Here is a 5,385-nt window from a genome sequence, read left to right as displayed (position 1 = left end):
TATTCTTCGATCCCATTCATAATGATTGAGTGCTCTTAGTTAGAGTAGATTAATCACCAAAAAGATATAAAGTGAAAGAGAGAATAACATAAAAGTAGAATCTCAAACTAATTCTCAATAAAAAAAAGTAGAGATCACAAATCGATCTAAACCAATTCAATTGTATATTTTTTTGCAACAATATAAATTACTTCTGTTATTTAAATAAGTGCAGCCGCTCTGCTGGCCGTGTCGGGAAACCTGCAGTTAGATGGACTGAGGTTCACACATTTTCTTAGCTGATGAATTTTTGTTTCTGATGTTGTTTCTTTCTTTATTAATCCTTTAATTTCGGGGAGATTTCAGATACAAAGCTGGTTTGAGGATAGGCTCCAAGACTTACCAGATGACCCTAATAATGAATTGATGATTCCCGAAGACCCTGAATGTAATAAGGAAGGTGAGCTCTCTTGAATGCCTAAGGTTCATAGCATAGCTTGTGCTTGTGCTTTGCTCGAGAAGTGCCTATCACTGCTGCTTAAGTATGCTGTAGCCAATGTAGTTTCTGTTAAGATATTCTTTTTTGACTATTTTATTGCTTTAAAATGTCTCATAAAAACTGAAATTTGGTTAGTTGCAGTGGAAATGGATTGTGACTTAAAGCAAGCTTTAACTAAAATGTTAGTGATTTGAACACTGGATTTCTTTGCTTTAGGGAAGACTTTGTCTGATAATTATGACTATTCAGTTCTATTCCATTCTGTTCTGTTCTGAATTTGTTGCTTAAGTTTGAAGATATTGTTTGTTTGTTTCTTGATCCTCACTTCTGTTTCCCTTCTTTTGTTGTGCCTATTACTGTTTGAATCAAATCTTCCGCACCCATGGCCAACTGTAATTGAATTTTGCATTGTAGCCTCGTAAACATATTTTTTAGATGGAACTTCAATTACTTGTTTCGTTGGTGGTTCTTTACTGAAATATATGCGGACTATTCTTCACTTATTAATTCCTATTGTTGTTTTTCTTTTTCCCCTTCCCCATTTTTCTCAGGATTTGGTTACTGAAAATGAATTTGAGAAAAACTGCTTGCTAATGTGATTTCTCCAAGTGATATTGGGGTCACTTTTGATGATATTGGGGCTTTAGAAAATGTGAAAGACACCTTGAAGGAGTTAGTCATGCTTCCTCTACAGACAATGCTTGCGAAAGAGACAAAAGGAGAAAAGATTGAAGATGGGGTTGGGAGTTCCTACTCTTCCATTTACCTTTGTAGCTCACCTTCTAGCAGTGGCTGCTATTGTCATGGTCTGGCTTTGGAACATACACTTCAGGCGTGGCTTTTTTCTCCTACCATTACATTGATGAATTAGTAGCTAAACTGATTTGGGACTGGGTTTAGTTTTTAATACAATCATTTATATATAACACAAGATAATCATATAATATTACACAAGTTGAAGTTACTAATCTATATTAAGCCCTTATATATCTTATATTTGTGACTATTATTATATATAAATTGTCAATATATAGTTAGTGAATTACCCCTAACTTACGTATTCCTTTTTCTTGATACAGATCCATCCTGTTCTTATGCTAATTGGATTAATAATCATGGGAGGTGAAGGTAACCAAAAAACTTTCACAAGATACCGTTTTATGAACTAATGTGTAACTATTTCTACAATTCTCTGTTGTCTTCAACTTGCATAATTATTATAGGTCTCATATTTTTTCCCTTTATATTTTTCGGTTACTTGTAGCTATCATAACTTACAAAGCTCTACCCATGAAGAAGGAAATTAAGAAGTTGATACATCTTATTCTCCACGGAATTGCACTGATACTTGGAATAGTTGGAATTTGTGCTGCCTTCAAGAATCATAATGAAAGTGGCATCGCCAATATGTACAGCTTGCATGCATGGCTTGGCATTGGAGTTATTTCCCTTTATGGGATTCAGGTAAAACCATTGAAATCGTAGATTAATTAAACTTTAAACAGCTAAACCTACGTGCATATAAGAGTTTGGCATGCATTAAGAAAAATACACAATGAGAAATTTTGTTATAATAAGGCTTGCCAAAATGACAAGTATCAATCTTAACGCTGTGACAAATTAAATAAATAATTCATCATATAGTTTAATTCAATCTGACATCACAATGATTTTGAAGTATAATCTCTATTATAACAGAGTAACTTCTCATGATTTCCAGTTAGATAATGGTGGAGGACAAGTTTGTTTTGGACCAATTTTGTCCTTTGTATTTTTATTTAATGATAAGAATGAGATTTATTCTTTAATTAATACACCTGCATGCAGTGGATATTTGGGTTTGTGATGTTTTTCTATCCTGGAGGGAGTGAATCACCAAGAAGTCAATCAATCCCATGGCACGTGTTGTTTGGGCTGATAGTGTATGTTCTGGCACTTGGGACAGCTTCCCTTGGGTTCTTAGAGAAGCTCACATTCCTGGAGAGTTCAGCAGGTGTGGCTAAATATGGTTCAGAGGAACTCCTTGTTAACTTCACTGCCATTGTCACCAGGGAATACTGCTCTTTGGCCCCCTTGGTACTGGAAAGACAATGCTTGTAGAGGCTGTAGCAACCGAGGCTGGAGCCAACTTTATTAACATTTCAATGTCTAGCATTACTTCAATAGTGTGTTTTAGATGTTGTAAATTTTACTTTGCAAAGTGATGACTTTGCAGTGAATTTATTTTCTTTTCTTTTTATTTTTTTAATTTTCCTGTGTGAGTTTACGTTTGTATTTTTATATAAAGTTTATTTTAATAACATGATTTAGTTTTTGCATAATAATTAGTTATTTAATGTTGATTATGCTGGCTTTCACAATGTTAAAAAGCAGTATGAAGTGGCCTAGTGAAGGGTTTAAGGGTTTATGTAGCTATTGGCACGCTTTATAAGCGTAGCTATATCTTCTTGTAGCATCAACAGCCACGCTTATTAAGCGTAGCCATGTATCACCCTATTGGCACGCTTGAAAAGTGTAGCCGTATCTTTCCCTATCGGCACGCTTTTGAAGCGTACCCAAAACCAACTTTTTCGGGCACGTTTCAAAAGCGTGGCTATATATACACTTTTCGGTACGTTTTTAAAACGTAGCTATAGGTTAATAGATATGGCCACGCTTTTTAAGCGTAGCAAGAGATAAAAGCGTGCCAACAGAAAAAGCGTGCCGATAGATCCACAAAAACGTGGCGATAGAGCAACCGGCACGCTGGCGGATGTGACCCTTTCAAAAGCGTGCCGATAGCTCAAAAAGCGTGTCAAAAAGCTATCGGTACGCTTTTTTGCACTTTTTGGCACGCTTTTAAAGCGTGGCAGAAAGCTTATTTTCTTGTAGTGCTTGTAGGCTAAAACAACCCAACAAGTAGTGAAGAAGCATAAAAGCATTCAAGCAAAAATCAAGCAATTGTGAAATTAGATAATGCATGAACATTGATTGATGTGTAAGTAAATTTGGTGAACAAAATGGTTTAAAGAGCTCACACATCAAACAATGACACTTATTGAAGTTGTTGCAACACCTAAGGGACATAGAGGTGGAACACATGGATGCTATGGAACTTAGGAAAAAGGATATAGAAGTCAAAAATCAATCACATAGTAAGCATGGTCCACAAAGCTTAGGAAGCTCAAAAATATGTTGCTAGGTAAGCTTTCGATCCAATTTCACAATTCCACAAACTCAATGCATGAAATAGGTGATGATCAATTAGAACAAGCATCCTAAAAAAATGCATTGATAATGTACAATTGCCTAACAATAGATGATGAATGCATGGTGGCCAAAACATGCAATTCAAAGAGTTAAGATGCATGAAGGCAATGTAACAAGTACTTGGTATTCACAAGCATTAAGCATAAAAAGTTCCAAACCAAGTATCCAAATACAACCTCAAAAAGAAATCCAACAATAACAATTAACAACAATGATGTTAAACAAACATCCTATCAGTAATAAGCAGCAATAAATAGTAAACAAGATTAGTAATCCAACACTTATAATGGAAAACAAAAGTTAAACAAAAATTAAACTAACTAAAAGAAATGGTGTTACATGATATTTGGTAGTGTTGGATGATGTTTGAAGGGTGGAAAGAAAAGAAGAGAAGAGAGAAGAAGGAAATAAATGGAAAGAGGAGAAGAAAAGAAGGTGAGTGAAATAGGGCAATCCACGCGTGCGCGTCATGTACGCGTAAGCGTGGATTGATGAAATGGTAGCGACGCACACGCGCGGATGTCGCGTACGCGTGCATGGCAAAGCAGAGAGTCGACACGTATGTGCAAGGTACGCATGCGCGTGCCCTGGGGCACAAAGTTGGCACACTTCAGGCACAACTCTCGGGTGAATGTATGGGAAGTGGAAAAATTCAATCCACGCGTACGCGTACATGACGCGAGCACGTGGATGGTCGAAATTGCTTGATTCACGCGTACGCGTGAAGCACGCGTGCGCATGGATGGTGCTCTGTTTTTCAAAATTTTTCTATATTTTTTGCACCAAACCTCCAAACAGCTACCAAAACATCATAAAACCTTATTTAATACACTAAACTACCAAACAAACTTAACAAATCAATCAAAACATGAAATTAAACCTATTTTACCAATATGTACAAAAGAGAAAAATAAAAGGATATTACCATGGTGGTTGTCTCCCACCTAGCACTTTTGTTTATTGTCCTTAAGTTGGACTTATAGGGAGCTATCCATCAAGGTAGCTGGTGCACGAAATTGTGATCCTTAACAACTGCGCCAAAAACTTGGTGCTCGGAACGTAATTCACACACTTTGTCACAACTCCGCACAACTAACCAGCAAGTACACTGGGTCATCCAAGTAATAAACCTTACGTGAGTAAGGGTCGATCCCACGGAGATTGTCGGCCTGAAGCAAGCTATGGTCACCTTGTAAATCTCAATCAGGCAGATTCAAATGGTTTTAGAGATTTGATAATTAAAAGATAAATAAAACGTAAAATAAAGATAGAGATACTTATGTAATTCATTGGTGAGAATTTCAGATAAGCGTATAGAGATGCTTTTGTTCCTCTTGAACCTCTGCTTTCCTGCTGTCTTCATCCAATCCTTCATTCTGCTTTCCATGGCAAGCTGTATGTTGGGCATCACCGTTGTCAATGGCTACATCCTGTCCTCTCTGTGAAAATGGTCCAATGCGCTGTCACTGCATGGCTAATCATCTGTCGGTTCTCGATCATACTGGAATAGGATTTACTATCCCTTTGCGTCTGTCACTACGCCAGCACTCGCGAGTTTGAAGCTCGTCACAGCCATCCCTTCCCAGATCCTACTCGGAATACCACAGATAAGGTTTAGACTTTCCGGATCTCAGGAATGGCCATCCATGGGTTCTAAC

At 37.1% G+C, this 5,385-nt stretch overlaps 1 pseudogene; it reads left to right on the top strand.

The window, feature by feature from the left end:
* The first annotated feature begins 1,212 nt into the window (after positions 1-1,212).
* Positions 1,213-2,866, top strand: LOC112721552 (transmembrane ascorbate ferrireductase 1-like; annotated as a pseudogene).
* Positions 2,867-5,385: the final 2,519 nt, after the last annotated feature.

The sequence above is a fragment of the Arachis hypogaea genome, chromosome 11 (genome assembly GCF_003086295.3).
Source record: "Arachis hypogaea cultivar Tifrunner chromosome 11, arahy.Tifrunner.gnm2.J5K5, whole genome shotgun sequence".
In the NCBI taxonomy this organism is placed as follows: Eukaryota; Viridiplantae; Streptophyta; class Magnoliopsida; order Fabales; family Fabaceae; genus Arachis; species Arachis hypogaea.
Note: the sequence above shows the minus strand (reverse complement) of the source record. Positions and strands in the feature narration are given on the sequence as shown.